Raw genomic sequence first — 21,999 nt, 5'->3', positions numbered from 1 at the left:
TAGTGCCGATTGTAGACAATGAGTGCCATACTTAATATCATTCAGGAAGTGCAGGTTCATGCATGAAAATTTTAAATCTCTTTTTTTTCATTAGTAAGATATCAAAGATTGTAGTCAGTAATGCGAGATGTTACAGTTTCACCGTAGTGGTACGACGGTAGTGTTGTTACCTCACAGCAAGAGGTTCTCCCGTTCGATTCTCGGCTTGGCTTGGAAGTGCCTTCTGTGGGGAGTCTGCATGTCCTCCCCATGGTTGGGTAGAGTTCGAAAGACATGCGTGAGTAAATGAGTGTGCCTTCGTTGAAGGTTGGGCGTCGAGCTGGCACCTCGGTGTTTCGTAAAAAAAATCTACTGCCAATCATTAGCAGACCGGAGTTCCGCTGTGGCAACCCCTCACTGGGAAAAAAGCTGAAAAGACAAACAAAAACAACTTGTTATACCTTAGAAAGTGAAAGTTGAAGCAGACAGATTGGTGTATCTTTTTTGCTTTTCTTTTGGAAAAATATTGCGGATTATATTCACTCAATAATGCCAGACAGTATCATGATTCTTAGTGTTTAGGGAATGAGACCAGATGGACTGCCTGTTGCAGTCAGAAGACAATGGGATATGCTCTGAATTTCTCTCTCTCTCTCTCTCTCTATCTCTAACTCTCTCAATTAAAATGCTCCTTCTCCCTCTAATACATATGCATGTACACATCCACACACACACACACACACACACACACACACACACACACACACACACACACACACACACACACACACACACACACACACACACACACACACACACACTTACCTTTAAAAGGATCTGCTCTGCAGACTCCCTAATGTAAACTTTCTTCCCTAAAATGCGTTCTAGATAATTAAGATAAAGTGCCAATTATTATAGGTCAGTTGTATTTGCAATCCAATTGGTTAGTGACTTCAAGTAAACTTGGGGGTCAACAGAAATAGTTCTAAAAGAAAATGAATTCACAGGCAAACACAAGTACCAGGCATGCAACTAAGTTAGAAATAGTTTTATCCAAACGTATATAAGTAATTCAGTGCTTTCTTTCAAAATGATTTCCAGAGGCTCATGTCTTCTCCATGCATGAAACTTTTTATTAAGAGAACACATCAAAGTAGGTATGAGATGAGTACCTTCAGCCATATTAAATAGGTTTCCCCAGATCTACAAAATCTTTCTGTGTTAATACAAAATCTGTTATTCAATTAACTGTTTACGTAAACTAGAGTAATATTTTAAAAATGTTCTTGACCTTTGTGACCCCATCATTACTGGTTTTGTTTAAATTTAGGATCATAGGAGGTTACTAGGATAATGACCCTGGGGCCCTTACAAGCCTAGCCAAGAGTTTATCCCCAAACAAGAAACCTCAGTCAGTACCTGTTGCCCTGTCACTGAGGGACACCGATGGAACGCCTGGAACAAATTTGTGCTTTTTCCCATTCACTCATTAAGGTTGCACTTGAAGAAGGTCAGCGAGGTATTCTGATTGATATGTATGTGGAGTCTATTCCAGAGACGGGGCAGCTTCTGGAGACAGACCTGTCTCTCCAGCAGGTTTTGTTAATGTCATATGAGACTTTCTTGAGACAAGAAGTCAAAAAGTATGACGCATACATACATGCACACAAAATTCTGTGCATATTTATAAACACACACACACACACACACACACACACACACACACACACACACACACACACACACACACACACACACACACACACACACACACACACACACTCTCGCACACAATTATAAGTCCACCCATTACTATTTATATCTTCCACTGGAGGCATCAAATGCAAATCTCACTGCTATGATCTTAGCTATTTATTTCTGAACAAGAAAGCAAAACTACCAGATGTATACAAGAGAAGGCATACCATTCACAGAAAGAAGTCATTTTAATTTCATCAGTATTTCACTTAGCAAAAACGCACCAAGAATTGAAGAGTAAGTAGGCTTTGCTAACTGATAAAGATTGGATAACTTTGTTATTAATGTATTAATTGCTGCTGAAGGAATCTTGTAGCTGTCTCTCTCTCTCTCTCTCTCTCTCTCACACACACACACACACACACACACACACACACACACACACACACACACACACACACACACACACACACACACCATTTTATTAATGAGCATTATTTATTTAAGTGATTTAGAATCACAAAGTATGGATATAGACACTGAGGGACTCAAACCTTGCACTACAGAATGAAGATTGATAGCAGATCATAGCCAAATCCTTGTGTCCTGTATTATCAAGTAATAAATATAAAAAAAAGAAAAAGATGTTGTTACTTGGGTAAAGGGGAAGCATTTATTATGGTTAAATTTTGGGTATGGCAAGACAGGGGAAGATCTGGGAGAAATTAAGTATAATGACAATCATGAATTTTAATTTGCTAAATAGTTTTGGATGGGAGACAGATTTTTTAGACAGGTTATTCCTCAGTTCAATTCATTCGGTCAGGTTATTTGTTTATATTTGATAATATGGTGGTTGTAATGGAAACTTTAAATGTCTTTTTTGGAGTTGTTTGGCAGAAAGGATATGCTAACACCCATGAAATAAATAGCAAAAAGTATTTAAAACTAACGCTTTCACACCAAGAAGCCACCATGCAGAAGAGGACGCATGCACACACACACACACACACACACACACACACACACACACACACACACACACACACACACACACACACACACACACACACACACACACACACACACCACTACTGATAGTGGTGTACAGCTCTTTTACAATCATACCCAGAATGAAGTACAGGTTCTTCTTGTCTGCACAGTCGAGAGGGATATGTAACATGTCAGGGAATGAGTACAAAGCTGTAATGGTATGAATATAATGAATAGTTTGCTGGAATGTTGAAATGAAGCAAAGGCAGACCAGGTATTTTCTTACTTTTATGTTCATACCTGCCCATGTAATTGGGAGCAAAGGCTCTGAATAACTGGGACATCAGGTTAAAATCACAGACACCTAATCAACACAAATTTTCTACGCCTTGACTAAGATGAGGGTTAGCAATAGATAGGCTGCATTATTGTCATTTCCTTGTGGTATGTATATGCAGTATCTGCACTCATTTATGAAGCCCTGATATGGCATTTATAGTTGCAATTTAAAACTCTGTGTGGGTGCTAGTAATTGTAGAAAGGTGCATGTTACAATTATCAAAAGTAGCTTGCTATTGTTTGGTCCTTAACATTGGGAAATCCTTTTTTTTTTTTTTGTTTTTTTTTGGGGGGGTCATCTTGGGAGCTGCCTGTGGCAGCGTAAGATAACCTAGCCTATGGCTTCTCATAGATGAGATGGGCACAGCTTTAGAGGCAAGTAGGGCACAGTTAAGTTGTATTTTTCTTTACTATATTGTTTTTGCCTAAAAATGCAATATCATACATTACTGCCCAAAACAAACCATTCCTTTACAATACTGAAAGACTTGTAATGCACTATTAGAAAGTGCTCTGTATATATTTTAATAAAAAAAAAACTTTCTATTAAAAATTGTATTGAACATAGCTTCTGCAATGTGTCATACGCATGTTATAGCCATGATTTTATACAGAGCTGCCATCAATCCAGATTTCTGAATTGCATGCTCCGAGTCAAAGTTCTTCACTTAACTTCATTTCCTGCATGCATTTCTGAATGCTGCCTTTCATTGCCACATAGAAGAATTGTGAAGTCATCCTTTGAACTATATTGTTTCTGTATTCTTATAATGCCAATGCACACTTTTCATCTGTCTGGGTGTCTATTATTGTATGTTACTGAGTAATGAGTATAAAAATCATCCAATTGCACTTTATTGAAATATATTATGTTGCTTCGTACTCTTGTACAGCCAGTTATGAAGCTTTTCTCTGAGTCGCCTTCACTAAAAATAGGCCTCAGCCAGGATAGGCAACTCAGTAAACAAAACATAAATAAGAATAAATAAATCAAATGATTGCTTGTGAGTAATGAGCCTGCCTAACATGTGTCAGTTCTTATCATATCTTCATAGAAATTAAACATTTTTAATGCTGGTTTGGCCAGTTTCATCACACTGCTAAGGGCATTACTTTTGGACATCATACATGGTCATGTGTTGGTGTTTTCTGCAGTTGTGTTCTCATTTCTTTGTCTGTCCCACAGTGTACATCCACCCACTCATCTCGGGTGCTTCATCTCCATCACCTCTGGCTTCCTCCACTCTCTGCCTTTATGCCCAGGTTTCTGTACCATACAGTAGCACTGGCTGTAACACTGTTTTGTACACCTTACCTTTCAGATTCTTTGTCATTCTTCTGTCATTCACTACCCCGACGCTCACTGCCAATTGGCTGAAGCCCCTCTTTTTCTGGCTTTGACCTCCTCATTCAGACATGCTTTCTCCTCAACCACCCCTCACAGATACTTGAAGCTGTTAATCTGTTCCACTGTTTTTCCCTTTTATCACATTTCTCACCTTCTTCTGATTTCCCCATTTACTGCCATTACAACTGTCTTATCTGTATTCAGATTCATTCCATGTGCCATCAGTTTTGTAGTCTAAGAAAGCTCAATTGGACTCTTTCCTCATCTCTGGCTTCTTCTCAACTATCTGTCTCACTGCAAACAATGGGTCAATTGTGCTGCATCATGACTGAATCCAAACTGCTCATCTCCCAACTTTCTTTTTACTGCTCTGCATATTTGATTATCAGTCATCCTCTTCAGAACTTTCATGCAATTTGACAGGAGTTTGATGCCTCTGTACTGCCCACAGTTGTGGATGTCCCCTTTGTTCTTGAACACTGGCACTAGTATGCTTACTCTGCAGTCATGCGGGATATGCCTTTCTCTTAACAATGCTATGAGTACCCTCAGGATCCACTTCTATCATAGGTTCATAGGTGTGTACTAGGCCAAGGGCCATGGGGCCTTTACAAGCCTAGCCATAGGATTATCCTGGCATCATGTCACCCGACCTTAGTTCCCAGTGCCTCTGTCGAGTTAAGCCATTGGAGTGATCCTCGGGGTGAATTTTCTATTTCCCATCCACTCATCAAGATTTCTCTTGAAGAGGGTCAGCAAGGTGCTCTGCTTGACATTTATGGGAAGTCTATTCCATGACATGGGCAGTCTCTGGGTGATGAACCTGCACCTCCAGTATGTTCTGTTGATTGTGGTAAAGAGGTTGAGGTCTCTGGAGTGCATGGTGTGGAGGGATTGGGATTTCTTTAAAGGTAGCATTTCTAACAGAGCTGGGTTAGACACGGCTTTCTAAGTCAATCAGAGATTGCCTCTAAATAAGCGAAATGAGACAGAGAATAGTTGCATTTTTTTCAGTCTGTCCATGTAGAACAAGTATTTAAGACCTACAATCCTCTTTGTGAGGTACTTTTGCAGCCTCTCCAGTTGTTGCAGGTGTCTAGTGAGGTACATGCCAAATGGGGCATTGTACTCAATGACTGGCCCAATGAGGGAAGAGTAGAGGGAGACAATGACCTCCTTCTTCCTGGATGCAAAACCCTTAGTAATGAGATGTGCCACATAGAAGGACTTTCTGACCACAGTGGCAATGTGGTGATCAAAAGAGAGGTTGCTATCAACCTGTGTTCCCAGATGTCTTATAACGCCTTCTGTGTTCAGTGGACTACCATCAATGTGGTAATTTATGGGAACCGGGTTTTTCCCAGAGGGGGTGACGACACATTTTTCGGCATTGAGCTTAAGGCCATGGTTCTGACACCAGTCATTGGTCTCAGTGAGGCCATTTTGTAGGATGTCAACATCACTTGGGGAGTTATTAATAGCTCCCAGCTTGCAATCCTCTGCAAACTTTTTCAGCCAGAGTCCCTTTGTGTTGGCCTGGACTTCAGAAAAGTAGCTACCAAACAGGAGAGGACCCAGGACCAAACCCTGTGGGACTCCACTTGTGACTAGTCGGCAGTCTGACTTGCAGTCAGCTACTTTCACACTGCGGATTCTATCTGTTTGCAACCCACCTAGTGATATAGGGGTTGATGCCTAGCTTAGTGAGTTTTTCTATGATTCCTGAGTGGTGAATGGTATTAAAGGCCTTGGCCAGATCAAGGTATGCTGTATGAACCACCTTGCCTTCATCCACAGTTCTGGTGACTGACTCAAAGAAGTCAACCAAGTTGAGCAGGCATGATCTACCCTTCATAAAACCAAACTGTGTGGGATCCAGAGTTTGGAGATTCCATATATCCTTGTTTATTAGGTCCATGATGATGCATTCCATATGTTTGCATATCAGACTTGTCAGGCTAATGAAGCGATGGTTCCCAGGGTTTGTAGTCACTCCTCCTTTGTAGAGAGGGATGACTGTAGCAGTGTGCCATTCGGTAGGGACAACACCTGAGATGAGGCTGTGACTGAACAGGGCACACAGGCGAGGTGCCATTTCACTCTGTAGTTCATGTAGAACACAGCCAGGGATATTTTCAGGTCCCATAGAATCTGTATTCTTGGCTTGGATAGTGCTGTTTAATGTGTGCAGCAGTAATACTGGGTGCCTAGCAATCTGCTGGTATTGTGATTGGTCTTTTGGGAGGGAAAGTGGGGTAAAGTTGGCACTGAATCTTTTGGCCAGTATATTGACAATATCTGTTGGCTCAGTATAGGAGGTACCATTGTGCAGTAGCTAAGAGCAAATCTGGGCATTACCTTGGAAATTGTTTACATAATTATAGAAGGCCTTGTGGTTGTCTTTACAATCTGCTGCAATTCTGTTTTCATAGCTAGCTTTAGAGGATTTGATGAGGGATATCAACTTTTTGTTGAGGCTGATAAGGGAGTTTTTCCATTCTTGCGACGTCACCTTATTCCGCATCAGTTTCCTCCTTCTGTTGTAGAGTTTGTTTCAGACTGGCTTTCTTTTTTGGAGGAGAGTGTCTTGGTTCATTTGGGTATGGTGAGATTCATGCATTTGTGTATGTGTTTGTACAGTGCATTGGTGTATGACTCGGCAGTCATGCAACTATTTTCCATTTGCATGGCTTCCGTGAAGTTAGCCACCTCTGTTTTTAGGAGCTCAGAGTTAGCTTTGGAGAAGTTTTTCATGGTGGTTACCTTTGCGGGTGGGAGGGATGTGGATTTCCAAGGTGATTAGTTTGTAGTCTGATCTAACCAGGGAGGAGTTGACTATTGGTATAGAGCAACAGTTGCCCATGTTAGTAATGACCACTTCAGAGATGTTGCTACCTCTAGTGGGGTAAGAATGAGCTGGTCAAGGGCATTGGAATTAATGAACTCCAGGAAACGTTTTGCAAGTGTATTGGTACATAAGTAGTTTTCCCAGTTAATGGAGGGGTAGTTGAAGTCGCCTAGTATGAGAGTGTTAGGTTGGACCCTAATATTCTCCAGGATGCTTAGGAACATGGAGTGTGAGTCTTGGGACATGGTTGGGGACCTATAGCAGGCTACGACCTGAATCGCTGTCTTACCCAATGTTAGCTGCACCTGGAGTATCTCTGATGTGTTATGTTGGGCTATCAGTCTGGAGGTGTGCGCATCATTTATGAATATGGAAAGACCACTGCCTTTGGAGCTTTGGTCCAAGTTCTGGGGCCGAAAGGTGTGGAATGAGTTATAGTCTTGTAGTGTAGGGGTGCTTTCTGCTTCCTTGAACCAGGTCTCTGTTACTGCACAAATGTTGATGTTCTCCACTTTAAAGAGTGCTTCGAGTGAGTGTATTTTGAGATTTAGACTTCTAGCATTGAACAGCATGACCCTCAGATTGCATTTGTTTGTAGTTATTACAGTGGTAATTTGGTCTTTGGAACACCGCCTAAAAAAGGCACTATGGGGTGGCAAGAGCCTTGGCCAATATCTTGAAGCCCAGGGGTGACAGATGCAGACCATCTTGGCAAAGCATCAAGGTCTGTCAATCATTTCATTCCAGGCAGGCATATACTGGATCCCCTTAGAATGACTCAGGAAAGTTAGCCAATTGTTGAAATTAATCATTTTCTGCTTGTACTGTGGTATCATTCTGGGTGATGGTAGGATACTGCTGAGGGCTAGGGTCATACTCACCTGGGCTACATAATTCGAGAGCTCCTCCATGTTTCTTCTCATGTAGTCCAGGGAGGTACATCTTAGGTCATTCACATCCACATGTACAATGACTTATACTTGTACCTGTTGTTGAGGGACCTGAGATGTGTGCATTATGTGGCGGATCCTGGCACCTGACAGGCAGCTGACTGTTACTAACTCATTATTCAACCTAGTGAGTGGGACATCAGTGTGCCTCACTATCGAGTCACCTATGACTAGTGTGTTGGGCATGCTGTTTTGCCTTATGGGCTTTGGTTGAGTGGCAAACTGTTTAGGAGAGTTGTGTGTCTCATGATTAGTGTTGTCTTGTGGTGGTTGAGTGCGTTTCTGCCTTGGAGGTCTCTGCTGTTTGGGTAGATTTTATTGAGAGCCTCCATGAAGGTGGGTGTGTGGTTTTTGTTTTTATGTGAAGGCATTGCTGGCATGTATTCTGAGGGGCTATTCCATGTGGTGTGGTGCAAGTGTTGACTTTCTCCTCTTGACCATCATATCTCACCCAGCATCTGTATCATACCTGCTGTGACCTCATCTGAGTCTGCTGCTTTATATGACTTCCTTAGTGCTATTCTTACTTCTTCTAGGGTGGGCTCCTCCTCTTCTCTTCTCTCACTGTAGTCTGTGCCTGTAGCAGTACAGCTTCTGTGGGCTTTTCTTCATTCAGAACCTGATAGAAATACTCCTTCCATCTGCCTTTGATGTCCTTTGGACTGGTGAGCAGGTTGTTGCTGGCACCCCTTATAAAGGGTGTCTGACTAGCTTTTTTATTTTTCTATCTTTGCTTTGCAACCTGATATAGTTTCTTTGTGCCATCTACTGAATCACTTTCCAGAATTTGGTAGAGTGCCTCTGATGCCTTGTTCTTTGCTATTGTAACTCTTTTCTTAGACTCTTTGTTAGCCGAATCAGTATTCCTTCCTAACCTGGTCTGTCTTTTTTATCTCCAACTTTTTCCTGTACTCCTTTCATTTGATGACTCCCTGGATTTCTTCATTCCACCACAGTCTTTCCTTATGTACCTTATTTACATACCTGACTCAGCACCATATTTCTTCTGCAGTCCTCACACATGCTGTTTTGAGAGGATGCCATTCTTCATCAGTTCCACTTATTTCCGCTTCTACTTGTTGAGGTGATAGAGCCTTGAGTAATTCTTAACACCATTGTATTTTCTCTCCAGTCAGCTTCCAGCTCTTCAACCTCATCTCTGTTGACCTTAGAGCCTTCTCTGACCACTGCTTTCAGCTTATTGTGGCAACTAGTGGTTTATGCTGTGAGCCGATTGTTTCACTGAGGATGACTTTGCAATCGCTGATTCTAACCCACTGCCCTTTCCTTACTCGGATGAAGTCTACCTGAGTTGCATTTTGCCTTCTCTTGTATATGATCTTGTATCTCGCTCTCCCTCACTCTCTTTCTGCATCAAGTGTTGGCCACTATCAGACCATTTGGCAGACAGAAGTCTAGAATGGCCTCTCCTTTATTTCCGTTGCCCCACCTATGTGGACCCAGGTAGTCCTCATATCCTTTACTGTCTCTTCTGATATGTGCATTCAAGTCACTCATTATTAACATCAATTCATGTTGTCCTGCTTTATCTATTAGGACCTGCAGGTGCTGTCCGTATGCACTCTTTTCCTCACTACCACAACCCTGCTGTGGGAAATACGCTGAGATTAAGAATACTGCCCTACCTTTACACTGGAGTCTGAGTGCTGTGAGTAAAAGAGGTTGAGCTATCCTTATTAAAAGCTAAGAATGAAGGATTTCAGATAAATAAAAATAATAGAACTAGAGTAAATAAAGAAGAAAAAGATGAATACACTGATAAACAGATGTTTTTTGTTCTGTCATATGATTTAATGACAGAAGAAGTTAAAAAAGTAGTATTAAAATATTGGCCTTTTCTATTTAAATATAGTGATCTAGTAGAAATTATTCCAATAAGCATTACATTTTCCTATAAAAGAGGGAGAAATCTGAAGGACATTCTGGTACATGCTAAGTATTCTAATCCAAATGTTAATTTATTAAAAGAGATAGTTTTATTGGGAACATTTGAATGTGGGAAATGCATTTCGTGCAAATATATAAGCAAAACATTTGAATGTATTAATGGAAAGATTTTTAGACCTTGTGGGACTTTTTATTGTAATTCAGTAGCAATAGTTTATGCTATTAAATGTCCATGTGGACTGTTTTATATAGGGGAAAGCAAAAGGGCCTTTAAGGTCCGACTTCAAGAACATATAAGAGATATAAAAAATAAAAAATTAGAAAGTCCCTTAGCAGTACACTTTAAAGACTATCATAATAGTTCACCTGAAGGCTTACTGGCAACAATTTTGGAACAGGTAATAGTTTATAATATTGATGATAATTTAGTTAAACAAAAGCTGCTATACAAAGAGACAGTTTTTATATTGAAGTATAATACACTGACACCTATGGGTATTAACGAAGAATGCAATTGGAGAGTATTTTTATGAATGACATTTATTGTAAATTAATTGATTGTTTAATTGTGTAATTGTTCTATTAGCTTTTGTAATTAAGACTGTTGAATGGTATAAATAATTTGTAATTGTTTGGAATACTCATTCTCCTAGAAGGCGTAAGCCGAGGCGCCAGAGAAAGAAATAAATTGTGTTGGATCTTTGTATGTGGTCGTATTGCTGCTGTGAGTCTGTCTCTGATTCTGAGAACATCTCTCACTGCCTTCTAAAGCCTCTCTCTCACCACAGTCCCCACACCCCTTCTAAACTGTCCACCTCCTGAGTAGTAGACTCTGGATCCCAAACCAAGTGGCTTTGCTGCACTGCCCTTCCATCTTGTCTCCATGATAAATGGGATGTCTAGTCTCCTCACCATCATGTCATCCACTTCCAAGCTGAATTCTGTCAGTGAATCTTCACTGAGTGAAGCAATTCATAGTTCATGTTTGGCAGGTTGACTGTGTTTTATGTCCAGCTTTCACTCAACAGAGCTATCCCAGGTAATCCTGGATGGGAAACCGTACATCATCTGGCAAGTAGCTTTTTGATCCAGGCTGCTAGACTTTATGGTAGGTACACACTGGCCAATAGGGGCACATACACCCCCTCCCTCAGTTAAAATGGCTCCCTGGCATAAGTTGGAGTAGGCCGGGTCCTTAACCCACTTATCACCTGCAAACACCCATGCCCATTTGGCGGCATTAGTCAGCATAACCAAATCACTTAGAGTCATGTTTTAGACTGCCAAGTATGCTAGCCCTGCAATGGCACCCAGTCTGTGATCCATGTTCTCCTATCTTGAGGATACTGTGCACCACAGTAGATACCCAAAGCAATTAATCTATACAACCCGGGTCTATATTATAACATAGAAGTCTAAAAACTTTGAATGTTATAATATCAAACCCAGTAGAGCGAACGCTGGAAATAGTGAAGCTGCAGAACACCAAATATTTTCCTAGGGAAAGTATTCAGTGGGCTGTTTCTACAGTTTCACTATTTCCTGAACTGTGGAGTGAAGGTTACGGACCGGCTTAAGGTAAGTGTGCGAATGAAAGTGGGTGAGCGATTGGGTGTGGGTTAGGTGAGTTAAGGTTAGGGCACGGGTCAGGTAAGTGTGCGATTGTGTGGACATAAGGGTTAGGGTAGGGTAGGTGAGTTAAGGTTAGGGAGTGGATAAGGTGAGTGGGCGGTAGTTAGAGACTTTAGGGTTAGGGTTGGGTTAAGGTAAGTGGATAGCTAGTGGTGTATGTCTGGTTTAGTGTAGGGTTTTGTTAAGTGTATGTGTTTGGATTATTTATTTTGGAGTGCTTGAGTTGTGTGTATGTTTGTCGGAGTAACACATTTTTTCCCTGGGAAAAAAATCACTATTCTGACTGTTCGTTTTTCTGGTGTTTTGATTTTATGGGTTCGATATTATAGCATTCGAAGTTTTTAGACTTCGGTTATAATATAGACCCTACAACCCTATATATAGTCTGCGGCATGACCCATGGAAAGTGAGCTTGAGATTGAATCACTCAGCATGTGTTTCAGAAGTGAGAGGAACACCACAGAGGCAACATTTGCTGGTGGTCAGGATCGGTCCTTGTACCTTGTACATGATAAGTAAAAGCCTTAACCATTATGCCAACTGGTCTCGCTTCCATATAGCAAGCTTTAACTCATATCAGTTTATATAGAAGTAAAGCAAGGCTGAGCTGTCTAAGGTAAACATTACAGAAATTAGACAAATGTAGTTTTTAGTAAAGAATGATTACTATTTTAACTGTTGCTGAGAAATAGCAATGACCTAATGATTCTCTGTTTTCACTGCACTATTTCATCCCTAGCATGACAAAATGTATTGTGGTAAACAAGATTCCACCCACAACAGTAATGTTTAACTCTCACAAGGTGAACATTATGAACAGGAGCACTATTTACCAAATTAGGGATAATACACACACACACACACACACACACACACACACACACACACACACACACACACACACACACACACATACACACACAACACACACACACACGCACACACACACACACACACACACACACACACACACACACACACACACACACACACACACACACACACACACAGAAATGGCTTCCAATAATTACCTCCTGCAACCCACACACACATTCATACACACATACGTAAACACACAAACATATGCATGCACACAATTAGCAAACTAAGTATCACTACTAAAAAGCAAAAAGTAAAATAATAGTAACTCGCACTTTAAAAAAAATCTACCACATACACATTTGTACAGTGAAACATGATCATGCAAAACAAAAAATAAAGACAGCAAAAGAGAGAGACAGTGAGAGAGAGAGAGAGAGGGTGGGAAATAGACAAGCAAACACAATCTAAAGCTGAAACACACTAAACACTGTAGAATATAGAATACAGAAAGAAGAATATAGATATCTTATTAATTAAAATTAACTAAATTATGTCAAAGCAGTAATATATCCCAAACAAAATGCAATAACTGGGGGAATAGGCTATAAATCCTGGCATTCAACAAATACAAAGAACAAAAATAACACCACAGAAGAAAGAGCCCAGTGTAACTTGAGCTCATCTTTAATCAGACATCAAATAAAATGCACATCCTGGTGAGCAATAATATTCTTATTCTCCAGTCATCTGGAATGGCCTCTCTCTCTTACACTGAGAGCAGACTGAGAGCAGATGTTCTGCAATATGGGCCCTGGTGCAGGCCTGTTTATACACAGGCCTGACACCCAGGTAAGTCACTTACACTGAGAGCACGTTTTTTAGAATCTGGACTGATGACAAAGTTTAGGTATGTTGCAAAATTCACTTGCACTAATGGATAAACACGTATTTAAAAGATTTTGTTACATTTAACAGTGTCTTTAGGGGTTTATTTTGAATCTGTCTTAAATAAATGTATTTCCAAAGAAATTAATACAGATGTGGCATATAGTACTGGAGTGAGAAGCAAGAAACAAGTTTTTAATTTGCATAGACTTTGCCAGAGCATCTCCAATTATGTATTTTAAGTTAATGCTAGTCAAATGACATTGGTGCATTGATCTTGTAAGAAAATCAGCTGTGTATATTCCAAGAGCATGTGTTGATAGACTGAAACAATATGCTCAAACAAAATCGTAACTGCTGGTAACTGCAAGGATATCAGAAATGTCAATCAATATGAGTTTTTCTATGATTCCTGAGTGGGGAATGGTATCGAAGGCCTTGGCCAGATAAAGGTAGGCTGTATGAACCACCTTGCCTTCATCCACAGCTCTGGTAACTGACTCAAAGAAGTCGACCAAGTTGAGCAGGCATGATCTACCCTTCACAAAACCAAACTGTGTGGGATCCAGAGATTGGAGATTCCCTATATCGTTGTTTATTAGGTCCATGATTATGGGTTCCATAGCTTTGCATATCAGACTCGTCAGGCTAATGGGGTGATAGTTCCCAGGGTCTGTAGTCACTCCCCCTTTGTAGAGAGAGATGACTGTAGCAGTCCGCCATTCGGTAGGGACAAAGCCTGAGGCAAGACTGTGATTGAACAGGGCACACAGGTGATGTGCCAGTTCACTCTGTAGTTCATAGTAGAACACAGTCAGGGATATTGTCAGGTCCCATAGAAGCTGTATTCTTGGCCTTGGACAATGCTATTTTATCCTGTGCAGCAGTAATACTGGGTGCCTGGCAATCTACTGGTATTGTGATTGGTCCTTTGGGGGGGTAAAGTTGGCACTGAATCTGTCGGCCAGTATATTGGCAATATCTGTTGGCTCGGTATAGGAGGTACCATTGTGCAGTACCTCAGAGCAAATCTGGGTATTGCCATGGAGGTTCTTTACATAACTATAGAAGGCCTTGTGGTTGTCTTTACTATCTGCTGCAATTCTGTTTTCATAGCTAGCATTAGAGTATTTGATGAGGGATCTCAACGTTTTGTTGAGGCTGATATGGGAGTTTTTCCAGTCTTGGGTCTTAACCTTCAGTTTCCTCCTTCTGTTGTAGAGTTTGTTTATGGCAAGAAACCACCAGATTGGCTTCCTTTTTTTGGAAGAGAGCGTCTTCATTCTATTGGGTATGGTGAGATCCATGCATTTGTGTATGTGTTCATACAGTGCATTAGTGTATGATTCGGCGGTCATGCAACTATTCTCCATTTGCATGGGTGCCGTGAAGTTAGCCACCTCTATTTTTAGGAGCCCAAAATTAGCTTTGGAGAAGTTTTTCATGGTGGTTACCTTTGTGGGGGGGGGGTGAATTTCCAAGGTGATTAGCTTGTGGTCGGATCTAACCAGGGAGGAGTTGACTATTGGTGTAGAGCAACGGTCACCCATGTTATTAATGACCAGGTCAAGGATGTTGCTACCTCAAGTGGGGCTAAGAATGAGCTGCTCCAGGGCATTGGAATTAATGAATTCCAAGAAATGTTGGGCAACTGTATTGGTACATGAGTATTTTCCCAGTTAATGGAGGGGTACTTGAAGTCACCCAGTATGAGAGTGTTAGGCTGGACCCTAATATTCCCCAGGGTACTTAGGAACATGAAGTGTGATTCTTGGGACATGGTTGTGCAGCTATAGCAGGCTGTGACCTGAATCGCTGTCTTACCCAATGTTAGCTGCACCTGAAGTATCACTGATGCGTTATGTTGGGCTACCAGTCTGGGGGTGTGTGCATCCTTTATGAATATGGAAACACCACTGCCTTTGGAGCTTCAGTCCAAGTTGTGGGGCCGAAAGGTGTGGAATGAGTTATAGCCTGGTAGTGCAGGGGTGCTTTCTGCTGCCTTGAACCAGGTCTCTGTTACTACACAAATGTCAAGGTTCTCCATTTTAAGGAGTGCTTTGAGCAAGAGCATTTTGAGAATTAGACTTCTAGCATTGAGCACCATGACCCTCAGATTGCATTTGTTTGTAGCTGTTACAGTGGTAATTTGGTATTTGGAACACTGCCTAAAAAAAGGCACTATAGGGATGGCAAGAGGCTTGGCCACTATCCAGAAGCCCAGGGGTGACAGATGCAGTCCATCTCTGGCAAAGCATTGAAGCCTGTCCACCATTTTATCCCTGGCAGGATATTCATTATATTATTCATTGAAAATGTATCTGGCCTGTGGCAAATTAAGTGTACCTTGGGCCCCTGGCTGTTTTCATACCATAGGCCCCCTGCATACATTTTAGGACTATGCATACATGAACTTTTTTTTAATTTTATTGTGAGGTTATAAATGCACTTGTTCTTTGATTCAACTTCTTGATTGTTTAAAATGATATTTGTTTGTTTAATATAGCAGTAGTTGATAGAGTACATTTTAAATGTGTAGTTTTGAACATTTTTCCAGTAAGCAGTGAAATGAAATGAACCAATAATGACAAAATTACTCACTTTAACCATACATGGCCATGCAAACTGCTGCCATTATAATCCACCAATATCTGTACTCAACAATTATGATAAAAAGAGAAAAAATGGCCACAGTAAAGTATTCCAATTGCATTACACACATGCACTCTAGTCCTTCATACACATACTAATGACTTTTTAATTTTATCAGCTCAGCAGGGTCAATCATTTGTATCCATGTAAATCCCCCAAATCAAGCAATTATAGCTACATTTTTGAATGCATCCTTCTAAGATGTATGTGCCAAAAAATGAATAAAAAGTTGATGCTGCTTCTATATTCTGATAACGCACATGTTGACTTTTTCTAATAATCATTCTGAGTGTATACTATTGTGAATACTATATGTTACTGAGTGTACAAATCATGCTATTTCACTCTACTGAAATATATTGTGTTGCCTTGTAGTCTTGTATAGCCAGTTGTGAAGCTTTTCTCTGAGAAGCCTTCACTGAAAATAGTTTACAACCAAGATAGGCGACTTAACAAAGAAAACATAAACAAAAATAAATAACTCATGATCACCTGTGTCTAATGAGCCTGCCTACCACAAGTGTCAGTTCTTATCATAGCTTCATAAAAATACAAACGTTATTAGTGCTGGTTTGGCCAGTTCAATCACGCCGCTAATGGAATTATGTCTATAAGTCATATAACCTGATCTGTATCTTCCTCACTACATACAGGAACTTTTTAAGGAGACAAAAATGTAGAAGACTTTTGATGCAAATACTTTTACCAGCTTTTCTTGTTGTTTGCATTAGTTACTGCTTTTTTCGTAAAAACAAAATTACAAGCAATTGCCAAAAAGTAAGAAAATGTGGTGAGGCAGGAAGCTAACTGATGAAAAAAAACTTGGCATACACTTGCACTTAAGATATGTATGTGGCAAGCTTTAAAGTATTTCAGCCCAACAGAACAATGTTAGTACTGCAGTATTTTAACCCGTAACATGACAAAATGCATTATAGCAAACAAGACTCCCCATGCATGGTTTTTGCCATATAACAGTAACAATTAACTCTCACAAAGCTGAACTTCAAGAAATGAACACTGTTTACCAAATTAAGGATAACAAATACACACACACACACACACACACACACACACACACACACACACACACACACACACACACACACACACACACATGTATACACACACACACACACACACACACACACACACACACACACACACACACACACACACACACACACACACACACACACACAAAACACACCATGTATACACACGCACACACACACACACACACACACACACACACACACACACACACACACACACACACACACACACACACACACACACTGATGCTGGAACACAAAGACTAAATATCACTACTAAGAAGTAAGGTACACCTTAAAAAATCCACCACACACAATTCTACTCAGGGAACATATACCTAGAAAACATATGAAAACATGGGGGGCACTGACAAGCAAACTATAGTGAACACACAGATAATTGTACAGAATATAGAGTATAGAAAATTAGAAAAGATATAAAACGTATTAATAAAAAGGAACTATTTTATATCATGTGTATTATATATACTGCTGTTCTATGAATTATTTAATTAAAAAGCAGTTCACTTTCCAAGTGCAATTATATTCTTCAGAATGAATGTTATGAGGAAATAATGAATCTTTAAAGGGTGTGGAGACCTAGTGTCACCTCTTACTCTGCAGTCTGCTATTTTTCTGTAACACTCACCTTGTCAGATATTATTGCTTGTGTATTACTCTAAGCATTAACGGCTTTCAGAATCTCTCTCTCTCTCTCTCTGTATATATACAAAGCAAATAATCCAAAAACTGGACATTTTATGTCCAGACATTTGATTTCTTTCTGACTATGAGAAGAATAACTAAGATGACTGAGGTAGTACAATATGTCACTTTTACCAGTGTCATAAGGACAATGTTTTATTCTTAGCAAATGAACAAGTTTCATCTTGATAATGATTAATCATATTTTAATACAATATGTTTGTTTACATGTAGCCATTTTTATTTTTATTTTTTTTAGATGATGTGAATTTTTATATGAAAGAATGATGTGGACAGGGGAAACATGTGCTGACTTTGAGGGAACGTGGGTGAAATTCACGGCTAGGCTTATAAGGGCCTCCAGGCCAATAGCCTAGTATCATTGTATGAACCTATGAACCTATGACCCTATGGACCTATGTATTTATGGATTTTCATTTGCTGTTGAATATGCTTAATTGTAAGATTTTTCATGACTGGTCCTTTAAAAAAAATCTATATAAAAGGAAATGAGGTAATTAGGGTGACGGTTTCTGATGAAGTTCCGGGTCAGAAACAAAAGTACTTAATCTGTTTAATATCTTTTACTAAATACTCTAAGTTTTAAGTATTTGACTGGTTTGTTCATATTCTACATCTCGCTGGAAGAGTACTTCTTTTTATTCATCTTCAGAGGTGGAGATCTGGGAAGCGGACAGTATTACATTCAGTGAGTGGCATGTCAGGGTATACAAGATGGGCAAGAATTAGGTTTCAAGATTTTGCAATCTAAATGTTGTTTTGCCTCTACTATGCATAGGGATAATTAAGATATATTAAGTAGTTTTGAGTGTTCCTAAATTCAGCTTGGTTCAGTGCAGCTGTGGACAGCTTGTCTACAGCTAGGTCCAATAGCTTTATTAACCTTCTATGAACATATCTAAATGCAATTTTAGAGATTGTAATACATACAGTTTTGCAAATCAAACTAGTCAATCACTCTTAGACCCGTGCACTGGCCCAGTAATCAAGGAGCCTTAATCCTCATCACTGGCAACAGTAAGGTACGTACACAATGGGAGGATAAGTACACACACAGTAAAGTGCAATTTCCCTTAAGAGCACACAGAGATCATAATCAGTCTGGGGCTGGTTTCTCCCTCTTTCTGCAGATCACCAATAAGACTCCCCACTGGCACAGCTATAGGGTTGAGGTCTCAGCCGAGTGGCCAAGCTAAGTCCTCCAGCACCCTCTCTATCCAACCAGTGCTTTGTGTACCTGCCCAAGTAGCTGACACACATACACACACACACACACACACACACACACACACACACACACACACACACACACACACACACACACACACACACACCCCTACACACTCACACACAGATTTATATGCAAACATACATACACCTGGTGAAGACTGGCACAGGTTTACTAGCTATGCCCCTTCTTCCCAGACTATAAGGTAGTTTCTACTGCCACCAACCCCTACTTATCAGCTACTATAAGGCCCTTACAAAGGGTGTCCAATCATACTGTGTAATGTTACTATTAATCAAAATGGTCGTCTGACAAAGAGCAAGGCTATTTAGGAGTGGCCTATACAGTGTCACCAAATATAAATGCAAGTACTCTAAGAGCTTAAATATGTCTCACAAATATCAGTCACAAAGAGAGGTTTAAATATATTTAATAATAAATAATAAAAGAACAAGACAATACTCAGAAAACAAACACAGTTACTTCAGAGTTCAGAATCACATGAATATTTTAAAACAACATTGTAGAACAGTCTCAAATAAATACAAAAAAAACATGTAAACTAATCTTTACTATATTCTTAACTATATCTAAAAGAGATACTATGTCCTAAATCTTACTTACAGCAAGTACAAATTGTGATGCTGATGAGTGCGTATTCTTGCTAGGTCCAAGACAAAATATAAAATGCACAGTCTCCCTCTGAGAGAATTCTTAAATCAATATCAAATATTACTACTGGATGACATCACTTTTTGTCACCTGGCTTTAGTTCCCAGGCTAATCAGAAACATAACAGAACTGTGCAGCTGCTAGGAAGTCATAAATCAATAAAACACGTTTATATTTTAAACTTAGTAACTACATCTCTCCAAGATAACAGAAAAACTTCTAGCTCTAGACATCCAGTGTCCTTGCTGCATTGAAACTAACTTTTATAGCACATTGTAAAACACTTAATTTCAATTTATTTTCTTGAAGTTTTGTAAGTTAATCTTCTGTGTTCTTGCAGGGTATGCTATGGTTACATTCTTGAAGCTCAGTACATAACATACAGTTTTGTATAAATCATATCAATATTCACAAATGACATAGGATTGTTTACAAAATTCCAGATAGCTAGGCTGACAGTATTTTACCTATTTTGCACACTCAAATGACACTTTTTCATAAATTCCCTTTTCTGCAGATTCTAAAGTCCTTAAGTAAAATAATTTAATCAAACCAGTAATAAGCATGCACATATTCCTTACATAATGCCATTTGAAATCACTGAGCAGCTCTCAGTCAACAGACAGGCATTACTTTTATAAATAGTAATATGATTAACTGTACTGTAAATAAATATTTATAGATAAGAGGGACAGAGAGATCCTGCAACACACAGCATGGCCCACACATACCATTGCATGCATCAGTTTTACTCTATGTGCTTTTATAAGAAATGAAACACTAACTTAAATGTTACGGTTCATAGTTCTGGACTAGATGCCATATTTGCATCCATGTAGCTGTATGTCATGCACAAGCCTGATGTATGGGATTCATTACTACTACTGCTACCCTTTAGGCAAGACATCTGCCTGTATTGATTTTGTGCCCCTTTACACTGCTGTTTGCAGATCCATCACTCATATAATCAGACATGACATTATCTCATGATGCTACTGTTAAAAGAGAGAGAGAGAGAGAGAGAGAGTGTGTGTGTGTGTGTGTGTGTGTGTGTGTGTGTGTGTGTGTGTGTGTGTGTGTGTGTGTTCTCTCCATGGATTGCTGCCTCCATGAATAGGATTACATTTCTGATTCCAGGATGATAGAGACCTACAGCATGATAATTATATTTGTGACTCACCAGGATGATAAAGACCTACAGCCTAATGATTATATCCGTGACTCACCAGGATGATACAGACCTACAGCATGATGATTATATCAGTGACTCACCAGGATGATAGAGACCTACAGGATGATGATTACATCCCTGACTCACCAGGATGATAGAGACCTACAGGATGATGATTACATCCCTGACTCACCAGGATGATAGAGACCTACAGGATGATGATTACATTCCTGACTCACCAGGATGATAGAGACCTACAGGATGATTCAAAATATTCCAAGATTCAAAGAAACTTTGTCATTTAGGAAGCACAAGTGATACGTAAATTAAATTTCGAGTGTCAGCTCTTTTACAGGATAAAAATAACATACACAAAAAGATAAGACATGATAGGTATTAAAGAAAAAGAAATAGTGTTAGTACAAAAATAAATGTTTGGCAGCTTACTCACATGCTTGTACACTATTTATATACACTGAACAACACTGACTACTAGATGATTAACATATGAAAAGAAAAAAGTATACTGTACACAGAGGTGAGATTGGGTGATATTGCACATAAGGAAGTGATTAGAATTGAACGTGAATGACAGTATGTTAATTTTCATATGCAATAATAAATAGAATTACTGTATAAAAAAAGGAAAAGGAATAAAAGTGTAACAAACTATTCTAGTTTTGATACATCCAGATTTATGTCTGCATTAATGAGTCTTATTGCTGATGGATAAAAACTGTTCATCAATCTGGAGGTCCTGCAGCAGATACTCTGGAACCTTCTACCAGATTTAAGATTAGTGAACCAACCATGCACTGGATGAGAAGTGTCACTCAGTATTTTGTGGGACTTCTTTTTACATCTCAATTCAAAGAGCTCCTGTAAGGTAGGCAGACTAGTGCCCACGATCTTAGAGCTCCTGTAAGGTAGGAGGACTAGTGCCCACAATCTTAGAGCTCCTGTAAGGTAGGAAGACTAGTGCCCACGATCTTAGCGCTCCTGTAAGGTAGGCAGACTAGTGCCCACAATCTTTTCTGCTGTTCTTGTTACTTGGCTGTTAGTAGCTTCCTAAGTGGCTGCTTGTCCAACTTTT

At 39.8% G+C, this 21,999-nt stretch overlaps 1 protein-coding gene across 1 annotated transcript in view; it reads left to right on the top strand.

Annotated features, from left to right (window-relative positions):
- The first annotated feature begins 1,827 nt into the window (after positions 1 to 1,827).
- The window catches only part of LOC122815992 (bile acid-CoA:amino acid N-acyltransferase-like), a 351,946-nt gene continuing 331,774 nt past the window's right edge, over positions 1,828 to 21,999 (top strand). The window contains exon 1 of the mRNA XM_044088870.1: positions 1,828 to 1,974. The gene's annotated coding sequence lies outside the window, so the exon portion shown is untranslated. The remainder of the gene's footprint in view (positions 1,975 to 21,999) is intronic.

This window comes from Protopterus annectens, chromosome 11.part0 (genome assembly GCF_019279795.1).
Source record: "Protopterus annectens isolate FY-2018-M chromosome 11.part0, PAN1.0, whole genome shotgun sequence".
Classification (NCBI taxonomy): Eukaryota; Metazoa; Chordata; order Ceratodontiformes; family Protopteridae; genus Protopterus; species Protopterus annectens.
This window is presented reverse-complemented; position numbering and strand designations above follow the sequence as displayed.